The 12465-nt window shown below is 39.6% G+C and overlaps 1 non-coding gene across 1 annotated transcript; it reads right to left on the bottom strand.

Moving 5' to 3' along the window:
- Positions 1–10707: 10707 nt before the first annotated feature.
- On the bottom strand, positions 10708–10814 carry LOC116141648. Its single transcript, XR_004129848.1, has one exon. It is a non-coding gene; the product is annotated as a small nucleolar RNA R71 (small nucleolar RNA).
- Between the last annotated feature and the right edge of the window lie 1651 nt (positions 10815–12465).

The following is a 12465-nucleotide window of genomic DNA, read 5'->3' as shown; positions in this document are numbered from 1 at the left end:
GTTTGGAAGAATCATAGTTTGGGGGTCTAGGTGCAAAAATTTTAGAAGTGTTATCCATTTTTGCAGGATTGATTGTGGTTGTCGTGGGACGCTTAAGGTTGAATTTTTTTTTTTTTTAGTTGAATTGTTCAGTTGATTGGTAGTTTTGGGAAAATGCCGCTCAAGGTACCATCAAAGGGTAAAGGAAAAGGAAAGAAAGTGGACAACGGTTTGTAAATGACAAGGCTCGGACACGGTATGAAGGGGCAGCCCAAAGGAAAGATAAAGGATTTATTCTTGAGTATGGATTGACCGCAAGCCAAGCAATGGATTGGAGTCAAGGGAGACATTGGGAACCATTTATGAGTGCACCCGCACATGCAGCTGTAGAGCCGCTAGTGAGAGAGTTTTATGTCAACCTCCCGGAGTGTGAATTTGGTGCTATGTTTGTGAGAGGTACTGATGTGGCATTTACTGCAAAGGTCATCAATGAATTTTATAACCTGCCTAAGATTGACCGTAATGATTATGAGGATTTTAGGAAGACACAATTTGAGGATGATATTATTCTTTCGGTCATTACAAAACCGAACACCACTTGGGAGATTTCAAAAAAAGGCAGGAAGAGCATCAAGGGAACTAATTTGACACCAGTGGCTCGGTTGTGGCAGTACTTTATTAGTGCGAGGATGATGCCGAAAACACACTATAGTATGGTGACTTATGAGAATGCATTATTTCTCTATTCTATTGCCACAGGAAAGAGAATGGATGTGGGACAAATTATCCTGAACAACATTCAGCATGCAGCCAAGCCAGGGCAAGGGAGTTACCCTTTCCCACATCTCATTACAGCTATGTGCACTCGAGTAGGAATCGAGGTACATGATGATGAGCCACTTATCCACACTGCCCCAGTTCTCGACTCAGACTATTATCATAAGCATCTTGAACGTCCAGACAGTGAGCAACCCAGCGTCGAGACAAAACGATAGAGAACCACACAAGGCACTGCCACATCATCTAGTTCCATAGCCACTATGAGGGAAATGATGCAGCAGATGATAGGTCAGATGAAACGAATGACAAAACGTCAAGATTAGCTGACAAAGCAGACCCAGATGATGTATGACATACAGAAAAGTAGCTTCAACAAGCTCAATGTTGATACTTCGAAATTCCAATGGGCTGACTGAGATTCAAATGAGTGGATGGGCTCCGACTTAGAAGAGGACGACACCGAGGGAGACGAGGAGGCCGAAGAATGAGCACCTGTTTTTGTTTGTTATTTTTGTTTGTTTTAGTTGTTTCTGTATTTAATTTCGAACATTGAACTAAGTTGATACTTTTTGTTTTGGATGAAAGCAATCTAGGATTCCATGTGCTTAATGAGCTTGAACTATTAATCTTCAAATGTGGGTGCGGAAGTTTAATAGGGAAAAGTAGGAAAAAATAGCCTGAGAAGGTAGTTTTACAATAGAGAATTTGATTTACAATCAAGCATGTGAATATGGAAACAGCATAATCCGGAGGTTAATCCATAGAGTCCGAATGATGTCATATCTACCTGTTTTTTTAAATTAATATTACCTTGTTTTTAATCTTGCTTTAAATTTAGTTTGAATATTAGGAATTTTGTTTAGTTTTAAGTTTAATTTTTCCCATTAATCCAAAAAATTCGATTGCTCCAACTTGAAAGCAGTAGAAAACTTGGTGTTAGTAACCAATCTCGTGGGGAACGATACTCACTCATCACTTATTACTTTGTGCGACTAGTGCACTTGCTATTTATTCATGTTGTAGTAACAACGCATCAAGTTTTTAGCGTCGTTTCCAGGGATTGAGTTTTGTGTTAACATTAAAATTTTCTTGTGTTAGTTAGATTGGAGCTTATTTTTGCTTAATTTTTGTTTGTTTAATTTGTCATTCTTTTAGGTTGGTTTGTGATCTCACTCTTTCTATTTTTCTGTGTAGTTTATGTTAAGAGCAGAAGTCAGCCAGTGGTTCCTGTTGGTCCCGAGATTGAAAGAACCACTCGAAGATTAAAGAGAAAGAAGAGAAAGAGAGGCTATAGTGGAACCAGAAGTCATAGTTGTAGAGATGGCAGAAAATAGAACACTAAGAGGATTTCAGTTCTGTCAGTTGATGGTAGTGGGTCGAGTATCACTAGACTAGCAGTACAAGCCAACAGCTTAAGATAAAGTCAGCAATCTTCCCGATGATCCGGTAGTCGGTACAGTTTAGGGGAGATTTGAAGGAAGATCCAAATCTACACATTGCCAATTTTTTGGAGATTTGTGATACTTCAAGTCAAACGAAGTTTCAGATGACGCCATCAGTTGAGACTATTCCATTTTCATTAAAGGATAAAGCTAAGGGATGGTTAATGGCATACAACAGGAACGATTACAACATGGAACGATTTAGCATAGAAGTTCTTGGCCAAATTCTTTACTCCAGCAAAATCAGCAAAGCTGAGAAATGATATCACATCGTTTTCATAGGAAGAGTCGTGAATCATTGTATGAGGCTTAGGAGAGATACAAGAATTACTGAGAAGATGTGCACATTATGGTTGCCAGTTTGGATGCAAGTCCAGACATTTTATAACGGATTGATAGTGAATGTGCAAACTATGGGAGTAGCATAGGGATGCGAGACTGCAAAATAAGACTCCGAAAGAAGCTACAAGTTGCTTGAAGTTCTGGCAAGCAACAATTATCAAAGACCTAATGAGAGGGTGCAACCGAAGAAATCTATGGGTCTTCTGAAGTTGATGCATTACAGCCATTTTAGCCCAACTAACAGCACTTCAGAAGTAGTTGGGAAGTATGCAGGTAAATTCCATTCAAGCACCTCAACTAACTTGTGAATTTTGTACAGGTTATCACGTGAGCAGCGAATGTCAAGTGGGGAACAGTTGCTTCAACATCATCATCGGAGCAGGTAACACTTGGCAGGAAATCAAAGACAACCGAACAATCCATACTCCAACGCATATAATCCTGTTGGAGGAATCATCCAAACCTATCTTGGGGTAATCAGAATCAACAGAATCAATAGAACAATCAATGGAACCAAGAACATTGCCAAACAACCAAACGGGGTGAACAACAATCAGGAGAGCAAAGAGTGACAAAATGGAGGACATGTTTGGAAGTTTATGCAGGAAACCATAGGTTTTATGAATGAGACAAGAACTAATTTCATAAATAAGGGATCTATTCGGAACTTGGAGGTACAAGTGGGTCAATTAGCTGATAAGTTAAATGAGAGACCACAGGCTCACTACTAAGCAACACAGTGACTAACCCACGTGAGCAAGCAAATGCAATAACTTTGAGAAGTGGGACAGGTTGGAAGAGGTGGAAAAATCAAGGGAAGAAGAAAGTCCGTCAAAGGGAGAGAAAAAGGAAGACTCTGATGAGGAGGTGGACGAAGAGATAGTTGCTGAAAAGAACCATCTAGTTCTAGGGAGGAGAACAAAACGGGAAGTGAGACAAAGACAAAGGAAAGAGAAATTGTCATTTCCCGAGATACCACCAGAACTGCGATATCACACCCTCTGTGCCGTTTCCTCAGAGACTGAAGAAAAAGAATCGGATAAGCAGTTTTCCAAATTCATTGAAAATTTAGAAAATGAACATTAACATCCTTTTGCAGATGCATTGCAACAGATGCCGAACTACATGAAATTTCTCAAGGAGATTTTATCCAACAAAAGGAAGTTAGAGGATGAGGAAACAGTGATGCTCACGGAGGAGTGCGTGCCATTCCCAGAAGAAGCTACCCTCAAAACTCAAAGATCGGGAGTTTTACTATTCCTTGCATTATAGGAGACATTACCTTTGATCGAGTTTTATGTGATTTAGGGCTAGCATCAATTTAATGCTCTTTTCTGTTTTCAGAAGATTGGGAATTGGTGAAGTGAAGCCAACGACCATGTCGTTGCAATTGCAAATAGATCCATCAAACATCCAAGGGGTATAGTCGAGATGTGTTGGTGAAGGTGGACAAGATTATCTTTCTGGCTGATTTTGTTGTATTGGAATGGGGAGGATAAGGAAATGCCTTATTTTGGGTTGACCATTTTTGGCCACGGGAAGAGCACTCATTGATGTGCAAGAAGGAAAGTTGCTGTTAAGAGTTCAAGATGAAACAGTAACGTTCAATGTGTTTGAAGCTATGAGTTTTCGTCCGAGTCGGATTGGTGCTTTAGTGTTGATGTGGTGGATAAACTAGTAGCAGAGGTCATTGAAGAAACACTCCACAACTACCTCTAGAAGTGGTATTACCCAATCAAGAACAACAGAAGAAATGAGTTGGCAAGGAACGAATGTGCTAGGTTGTTGGAAGCACTTCAACCGAGATGATGAGAGCCAAGAGCTAGAATTTGAGGAATTTGATTTTGAAAAAGGGAAGGAAAGGAAAGAAAGGAAGAACCTCCAAAGCTTGAGCTGAAACCTTTACCTCCCACCTCAAATGTGTGATCCTGGGGAATCAGAACCTTCCCAGTATAATCAGTTCAAGGTGAGCAAATTGGAAGAAAAACGGTTAATTGGGTGTTAAGGGAACATAGATCGGCAATTAGGTGGACTATTTCGGATATTAGAGAAATCTCTCCATCGTTTTGCATGCATAAGATACTCATGGAGGATGATATCAGGCCTAGAGTTCACCATAATGAAGATTGAACCTTCAATGAAGGAGTGGTGAGAAACGAGGTGGTGAAACTTCTAGAGCGGGAATAATTATCCATTTCTATAGTCCATGGGTGAGTCTGATACAAGGTTCCAAAGAAGGGAGGTATCACAGTGACAAAGAATGAGAGCAGTGAATTGATACCAACTAGGACGGTCATGGGCTGAAGAGTGTGCATGACTACCAAAATTAAATGAAGCGACAAGGAAGGATCATTTTCCACTTCCTTCATTGATTAGAAGTTGGAGATTTTGTAGGGATGCTTATTACGTTTCTTGGATGGTTTGGATACAATCAGATTGCCATCGCTCTGAGGATCAAAGAAGACGAACTTCACTTGTCCCTATGGCACCTTTGCTTACCGAAGGATGCCCTTTGGGTTGTGTAATGCACCAGGCACATTTTAGAGATGCATGATGTCAATCTTTGGAGAATGGTGGAGCAGTTTATAAAGTCTTCATGGATGACTCTCTGTTTTTGGTTCGTCTTTTGATAATTGCTTATCTAATCTTTCTTTGTTTTGCAGCGATGTCAGGAGATGAGCTTGGTGCTCAATTGGGATAAGTGCCACTTCATTGTCTAGGAAGGAATTGTGCTTGGTCATAGAATTTCAAAGGCGAAATAGAAATGGACCGAGGAAAGACGGACATGATTGAGAAGCTGCCACCACCCTCAATGTTAAAGCAGTTCGAAGTTTCTGGGGCATGCAGGGTTTATAGACGGTTCATCAAGGATTTCTCTAAGATCTCAAACCCCTTTGCAATTTATTGTAAAGATGTTGCTTTTGATTTTAATGATGAATGCATACATGCCTTTCTAACTCTAAAAAAATTATTAGTATTTGTACCTATTATGTAGTTCCCGATTGGGGACTACCATTTGATTGATGTGTGATGCTAGTGATTTTACTTTAGGAGTAGTGTTAGGACAGAGGAAAAACAAAGTGTTGCAGTAATTCGTGCTAGCAAAACCCTCACTGATGCACAATTGAATTACGCACCACTGAAGAAGTGTTGGCTGTGGTTTTGCTTTTGACAAATTTTGTTCATATTTGTTAGGTGCTAAGGTGATCGTCTACACTGACCATTCGGCACTCAAGCACCTATTGGCAAAGCAAGAAGCGAAACTCCGGTTGATAAGATGGATCCTATTGCTACAAGAGTTTGAGTTAGAAATACGAGATAAAAAGGGTCAAAAAATGTAGTGGCAGACCATTTGTCAAGAATTGAACAACCAAGTCAGGGAAATTTAGGAGGAAACCCAAATCAGAGAACTTTCTCGGATGAGAAATTGATGAGAGTGGAGGAAGCACCACGGTATGCAGATTTTGTGAATTACTTGCATCGAGAGTGCTACCAATTGTATGACCTTCCAACAAAAGAGGAAATTTTTCTCAGACTTGAAATATTACTTCTGGAAGAGCCATTTCTGTATAGACACTGTGTGATCAGATGATACGTGATGTGTCCCGGAAGAGGAAATGGAAAGCATTCTACGACATTGTCACGAGAGGGAAGTGGGTGGCCATTTTGGAGGAGCTAGGACAGTAGCCAAGGTTCTTCAAATGGGTTTTATTGGCAACCCTTTAAGGATTCTTTTGGATGGTTTAAGAATGCGACCAATGTCAACGAAATGGTAATATTTCAAAGAGAGAGATGCCATTGAACAACATCCTTGTAGTTGAGCTGTTGATGTGTGGGAGTTGACTTCATGGGTCCCTTCCAAATTTTTTTGGGAACACATACATTTTGGTAGCAGTGGATTACATATCAAGTGGGTGAAACAGTTGCATTGCCATCTAATGATGCCAGGGTAGTGATTAATTTTGTAAGAAAGAACATTTCAAGTTTTGGAGTACACGGGCAATCATTAGTGATGGAGGATCGCACTTTTGCAATAGGCAATTTGATGCCCTGCTGGGAAAGTATGGGGTGAAACATAGAGTTGCAACACTTACCATCCACAGACGAGCCGACAAGTGGAACTGTCGAACAGAGAACTTAAGGGAATTTAGAAAAGACAGTTATGCATCTAGGAAAGATTGGTCACGAAAATTGGATGATGCATTATAGGCTACCGAACTGCATTTAAGACTCCAATTAGTATGTCCCCATTCAAGATGGTCTATGGGAAGACATGTCACTGCCGGTAGAACTCGAGCATAAAGCATACTGGGCAGTCAAGCAGCTAAACATAGACTTACGAGCTACTGGGGAGGAAAGGATGTGAGTTTGAATGAACTCGATGAGTCCATCTCGAAGCTTATAAGAATGCTAGGATGTACAAGGAAAAGACCAAGAAGTGGCATGACAAGCATATCAGGAGAAGAAATTTGAAGGGGGTCGAAAAGTGTTGTTTAACTCTAGACTTAGGCTTTTCCCAGGAACAATTAGAGGCATAGAAATAGTGTCAACCTTCGGTTACTCTCGATATTGTGTATTCAGTTATTGGACCAATTACCTGTATTATAAACTAGATAGAGAAACAACTCAATCCCACTGTGGCCAATGTTTTAGTGTCATTGCCATTTACTGAATTGCGCTGTGAGAGAACTTCTCCCGTACCCAGGAGTGATGAATCCTCTGTCTATCCACCATAGTCTTGATACAATCCTTGATGCAGCTAATCACCACCGTATTGATAGCTCTGAATAGAACTGTGTTAGGCTAGTGTCAAACTACACCAATCGATGCACAAGGCGCTCTGGTGATCTCAAGTCTAAGGATCACATGCAACACCATTCGTTAGAGGATTTGTTCCATAGACACTAGGGTTACCATCCATATGGAATCCTCTGGTGGGTCAGTCCAATGAACTTGCCTACAGCAAGCACCCATGTGTTGCACCAGGTTGTCGCTAAACAACCTTGACAAGTGAGATCAGTCACTGCCTTTCAACAGGGTCGTTCAACACTATGATAGCCTTCTCATATTATTTGTGCCCTTTACTTCAGAATACAGGGGCTACGGACGTTTCTAGAATGGCCCACCATATGTGCTCATAGGGTTCTCACTATCAAGATTTGAAACACTTGATACCCTTGTCACGGTTCTACCATTCTAAGGACATATATCAATCCATACAATAATGATTTATGTGATACAGTATAAAATGCCTTTTATTGATTAATGAACATTATTACAAAGACTCGATTCTATAATAATTGATTAGCTCTAGGACATCTACTCTAACACGCTATTGACACCAATCAATCGTCTCACTATACATAGACCAAAATTGGCCCCTAACAAGGCATCATGGCCACTCGATAGATTTGGATTCGCCGAAATAGCCTTTTATCAATGACATGGTTATCGTGCAATCCAATCCTTTCATCATTAATTATCTCATCAAGGCTGAGGTATAGAAATAGTGTCAACCTCAAATATCTTTATGTCACGACCGAGGGCTATCCTCTATCTTGCCACCTTCGAGCTTAAGGGGTTTCTTGTTAGAGTATATGCACTAGAGCCAATCAATTATTATAGAATTGACTCTTTCAAATAATGTTCATTGATCAAAAAAAGGTACTTTATACTATATCACGTAAATCACCATTGTATGTATTAATATATGTCCTTAGAATGGTGGAACCATGACGAGGGTATCAAGTGTTTCAAATCTTGATAGTGAGAACCCTATGAGCACATATGGGGGCCATTCTAGAAATGTTCGTAGCCCTAGTATTATTCTAAAGTAAGGGCACAGATAATACAGTCAGGCTATCATAGTGTTGAATGACCCTGTCGACAGGCAGTGACTGATCTTACTTGTTAAGGTTGTTTGGTGATAACCTGGTGTAACACATGGGTGCTTGTTGTAGGCAGGTTCACTGGACTGACCCACCAGAGGATTCCATATGGATGGTAACCCTAGTGTCTATGGAACAAATCCTCTAACGAATGGTGGTGCATATGATCCTTAGACTTGAGATCACTGATAATCTGAGGATGATACTATTTTATTTAGGCTTTTAGGCCGGATTTTAGATACTTCTTAGTTCATTTATGCCTGAATTGCTACTTAATTCTTTACATTTTGTGTTTCAAGCCAAAATGGACATTTTGAGCAAACAATGAGCGAATTGGAGTTTCTGGACTCAGAAGTAAGCGGATCTCAGAAGTCGAGAGAGTTCTGAAGCAGAGTAAAGCACCATGAAGCTTGTTCCCATGGGAGAGCATCGAAGATCGAAGATCGCAGATTCAAGCAAAGAAGCAATCGGAGGGCAATTCTGTAATTTTAGAATTCTTCATGAAGATTCGCTGTGCCGAAGTTTGTTCTTCGCCCCGGCGAAATGAGTTACACACAAGAGTTAATTTTACTTCGTGGCCGCGGCGAGATTCCTTCTTCGCCGCGGTGAAGTCTGCAAGTTTTAGTTTCTTTAAAACGCACAGTTTCATTTTTAGGCAAATTCTTAGGTTTTTGGGCGAAGTATAAAAGCAAAACTTTGCCATTTTGAGATGATCATTGTTTTTTAATCTAGAGCAGCTTATTTTCATTTTCCTTAGTTTAGATTTGACGAATTTTGGGTTGAAAAGTGAGAAGATTTGGGATTGAATCTGGTGGATTCTTCAACTAGGGGAGATCTCTTGTCTTTTCTCTCATTTCAATATGTTGAACCTTGTTTTTTTTGTTTTTCTTGCTATGTATTTTGATTTAGCTATGAACTAACCCATTTTGGGTTAGGGTTTTGATGTAATTCAGATTTCCATGGATTGAGCAACTGATTTTTGTTATTTTCATATGCTATTGCATGGATTGTGTGGTTATTCTGATTTTATTGCTTTTAATTGATGAACATGATGAGATTGAGAAATGAGTCATGTTAAGCTTCTTGAGTAATCACCATTGTAGTATTGAATGCTAGAGATAGATTTGAGAATCAATGAAATCAATCTAGGATTCCATGTGCTTAATGAGCTTAGAACTATTAATCTTCAAATTGTTGGGTGCGGAAGTTTAATAGGGAAAAGTAGGAAAAAATAGCCTGAGAAGGTATGTTTTACAATTTAGAGAATTTGATTTACAATCAATGCATGTGAATATGGAAACAGCATAATCCGGAGGTTTAATCCATAGAGTCCGAATGATGTCATATCCTACCTGTTTTTTTAAATTAATATTACCTTGTTTTTAATCTTGCTTTCATAATTTAGCTTTGAATATTAGGAATTTTGTTTTAGTTTTAAGTTTAATTTTCTCCCATTAATCCAAACAAATTCGATTGCTCCAACTTGAAAGCAGTAGAAAACTTGGTGCTTAGTAACCAATCCTCGTGGGAACGATACTCACTCATCACTTTATTACTTTGTGCGACTAGTGCACTTGCTATTTATTCATGTTGTAGTAACAACGCATCAAGTTTTTAGCGTCGTTTCCAGGGATTGAGTTTTGTGTTAACATTAAAATTTTCTTGTGTTAGTTAGATTGGAGCTTTATTTTTGCTTAATTTTTGTTTGTTTAATTTTTGTCATTCTTTTAGGTTGGTTTGTGATCTCACTCTTTCTATTTTTCTGTGTAGTTTATGTTAAGAGCAAGAAGTCAGCCAGTGGTTCCTGTTGGTCCCGAGATTGAAAGAACCACTCGAAGACTTAACAGAGAAAGAAGAGAAAGAGAGGCTATAGTGGAACCAGAAGTCATAGTTGTAGAGATGGCAGAAAATAGAACACTAAGGGAGTTTTCAGTTCTGTCAGTTGATGGTAGTGGGTCGAGTATCACTAGACTAGCAGTACAAGCCAACAGCTTTAAGATAAAGTCAGCAATCTTCCCGATGATCCGGTAGTCGGTACAGTTTAGGGGAGATTTGAAGGAAGATCCAAATCTACACATTGCCAATTTTTTGGAGATTTGTGATACTTCAAGTCAAACGAAGTTTCAGATGACGCCATCAGATTGAGACTATTCCCATTTTCATTAAAGGATAAAGCTAAGGGATGGTTAATGGCATTACCAACAGGAACGATTACAACATGGAACGATTTAGCATAGAAGTTCTTGGCCAAATTCTTTACTCCAGCAAAATCAGCAAAGCTGAGAAATGATATCACATCGTTTCTATAGGAAGAGTCGGAATCATTGTATGAGGCTTAGGAGAGATACAAAGAATTACTGAGAAGATGTGCACATTATGGGTTGCCAGTTTGGATGCAAGTCCAGACATTTTATAACGGATTGATAGTGAATGTGCAAACTATGGTGGATGTAGCATCGGGAGGAGCACTGCAAAATAAGACTCCGAAAGAAGCTCACAAGTTGCTTGAAGTTCTGGCAAGCAACAATTATCAAAGACCTAATGAGAGGGTGCAACCGAAGAAATCTATGGGTCTTCATGAAGTTGATGCATATACAGCCATTTTAGCCCAACTAACAGCACTTCAGAAGTAGTTGGGAAGTATGCAGGTAAATTCCATTCAAGCACCTCAACTAACTTGTGAATTTTGTTCAGGTAATCACGTGAGCAGCGAATGTCAAGTGGGGAACACTGTTGCTTCAACATCATCATCGGAGCAGGTTAACTACTTGGCAGGAAATCAAAGACAACCGAACAATCCATACTCCAACGCATATAATCCTTGTTGGAGGAATCATCCAAACCTATCTTGGGGTAATCAGAATCAACAGAATCAATAGAACAATCAATGGAACCAAAGAACATTGCCAAACAACCAAACAGGGGTGAACAATCAATCAGGAGAGCAAAGAGTGACAAAATTGGAGGACATGTTTGGAAAGTTTATGCAGGAAACCATAGGTTTTATGAATGAGACAAGAACTAATTTCATAAATCAAGGGGCATCTATTCGGAACTTGGAGGTACAAGTGGGTCAATTAGCTGATAAGTTAAATGAGAGACCACAAGGCTCACTACTAAGCAACACAGTGACTAACCCACGTGAGCAAGCAAATGCAATAACTTTGAGAAGTGGGACAGTGTTGGAAGAGGTGGAAAAATCAAGGGAAGAAGAAAGTCCGTCAAAGGGAGAGAAAAAGGAAGACTCTGATGAGGAGGTGGACGAAGAGATAGTTGCTGAAAAGAAACCATCTAGTTCTAGGGAGGAAGAACAAAAACGGGAAGTGAGACAAAGACAAAGGAAAGAGAAATTGTCATTTCCCGAGATACCACCAGAACTGGCATATCACACCCTCTTGTGCCGTTTCCTCAGAGACTGAAGAAAAAGAATCAGGATAAGCAGTTTTCCAAATTCATTGAAATATTTAGAAAATTGAACATTAACATTCCTTTTGCAGATGCATTGCAACAGATGCCGAACTACATGAAATTTCTCAAGGAGATTTTATCCAACAAAAGGAAGTTAGAGGATGAGGAAACAGTGATGCTCACGGAGGAGTGCAGTGCCATTCTCCAGAAGAAGCTACCCTCAAAACTCAAAGATCTAGGGAGTTTTACTATTCCTTGCATTATAGGAGACATTACCTTTGATCGAGTTTTATGTGATTTAGGTGCTAGCATCAATTTAATGCTCTTTTCTGTTTTCAGAAGATTGGGAATTGGTGAAGTGAAGCCAACGACCATGTCGTTGCAATTTGCAAATAGATCCATCAAACATCCAAGGGGTATAGTCGAAGATGTGTTGGTGAAGGTGGACAAGATTATCTTTCTGGCTGATTTTGTTGTATTGGACATGGAGGAGGATAAGGAAATGCCTCTTATTTTGGGTTGACCATTTTTGGCCACGGGAAGAGCACTCATTGATGTGCAAGAAGGAAAGTTGCTGTTAAGAGTTCAAGATGAAACAGTAACGTTCAATGTGTTTGAAGCTATGA

Source organism: Pistacia vera, unplaced genomic scaffold (assembly GCF_008641045.1).
Source record: "Pistacia vera cultivar Batoury unplaced genomic scaffold, PisVer_v2 Contig1117, whole genome shotgun sequence".
Classification (NCBI taxonomy): domain Eukaryota; kingdom Viridiplantae; phylum Streptophyta; class Magnoliopsida; order Sapindales; family Anacardiaceae; genus Pistacia; species Pistacia vera.
Note: the sequence above shows the minus strand (reverse complement) of the source record. Positions and strands in the feature narration are given on the sequence as shown.